This window comes from Pristiophorus japonicus, chromosome 12, assembly GCF_044704955.1.
Source record: "Pristiophorus japonicus isolate sPriJap1 chromosome 12, sPriJap1.hap1, whole genome shotgun sequence".
Classification (NCBI taxonomy): Eukaryota; Metazoa; Chordata; class Chondrichthyes; family Pristiophoridae; genus Pristiophorus; species Pristiophorus japonicus.
This window is the reverse complement of record NC_091988.1, coordinates 112,697,720-112,699,676: the sequence shown is the minus strand read 5'-3', so window position 1 is coordinate 112,699,676 and position 1,957 is coordinate 112,697,720.

Below are 1,957 nucleotides of genomic sequence, written 5' to 3'. Positions count from 1 at the left end.
ACTGCCGCCGCGCCGTAACGTGGCAACAACCAATCGCAGAACGCCGCCCAGTGAGTAGACCAATGAGAAGTGTGGGGCGCGCCAAAGCAACCAATAGGAAACGACAAGGTAACGTATTCCAATGAGAAAGAGCGACATTATCGACCAATGAAAGAGAGATAGTATTGACAAATGAGAGAGAGAAATAGCATTGACCAATAACGGCACTAACCAATCGGAAGAGAAAGAGGGGCAACGCCGACGAGTGCAGTGACTGCGCAAGATTGGAGTGTGGATAAGGAACTGGGAGGACAGCGACACTCAACATTGAGTGGAGGAACGTTGTTACTGACATCACCTTTTATATGCTTTAATTTGGCATGACAGAGACTGATAGTAATAGCTGATAACAATTCTATACCAATGATCTTCACCATTAGAACATATTATTTGCTGCAGATGGAATCTCGAATTGTGGGTCACAACCTATTGATTTTTGAATGGTGTCCAGAAATCTCTAAAAAGGAGACAGGGTTTAAAATAGTCCAGCTTTCCATCATGTATAATCAGTATTTAATAACATGACAGAGATATTCAATAAATGTTCACCGACATGAGACCTCAAGCATAGTCTCCATCCTTGCCCTGTCTCATATTGGCAAACTCGCAATTAATTCAGCAATACGCAAGATCTGCATTTTGAATTTGGGAAGACCAAATAGAAACATAGAAAATAGGTGCAGGAGTAGGCCATTCTGCCCTTCGAGTCTGCACCACCATTCAATAAGATCATGGCTGATCATTCACCTCAGTACCCCTTTCCCGCTTTCTCGCCATACTCCTTGATCCCCTGAGCCGTAAGGGCCATATCTAACTCCCTCTTGAATATATCCAATGAACTGGCATCAACAACTCTCTGCAGCAGGGAATTCCACAGGTTAACAACTCTCTGCGTGAAGAAGTTTCTCCTCATCTCAGTCCTAAATGGCTTACCCCTCATCTTGTTTTGAGAAAAAAATAGAAAGTCTTGCAAATATTGTATGGTTGCAGTAACATTGTGCATGAGAGAGTACAATGTTACAGATTTCTGTATAAATACTGTATTAGTGTATACAAGCAATGAAATGTGATTGATTACTTTATACATAATGTAACTGTAAAAATAATGTTAGAGATTACTTTAGCAATTACTGCATACTGTAACAGTGTGTATAACAACAACAACTTGTATTTGTATAGCGCCTTTTAAGTATTAAAATGTCCCAAGGCACTTCACAGTATAATATATGATACTGAGGAGATATTAGAACAGATGACCAAAAGCTTGGTCAAAGAGGTAGGATTTAAGGAAGAGAGAGAGGTAGAGAGGCGGTGCGGTTTAGGGAGGGAATTCCAGAGCTTAGGGCCCAGGCAGCTGAAAGCACGACTGCCAATGGTGGAGCGATTAAAATTGGGATGTGCAAGTGGCCAGAATTGGAGGAATGCAGAGACCTCAGGGGGTTTTAGGGCTGCAGCAGCTTAGAGATAGGGAGGGGCAAGGCCATGGAGGGAACTGAAAATAACAATGAGAATTTTAACATTGAGGTATTGTCGGACCTGGAGCCAATGTACGTCAGCGAGCACAAGGTGATGGGTGAGCAGGACTTGGTGCGAGTTAGCATACAGGCAGCAGAGCTTTGGATGAGCTCAAGTTTATGGAGGGTGGAAGATGGAAGGCCAGTCAGTACAGCATTGGAATAGTCAAGTATCAAAGGCATGGGTGAGGGTTTCAGCAGCAGATAAGTTTAGGCAGGGTCGGAGTCGGGCAATGTTACAAAGGTGGAAGTAGACACTCTTGGTGATCGATATGTGTTCAGAAGCTCATGTCGAGGTCAAATATTACACTTAGGTTGCGAACAGTGTGGTTCAGCATCAGACTGATGCTGGGGAGAGGGATGGAGTCGATGACTAGGGAACGGAGATGGTGGCGGGGAGCGAA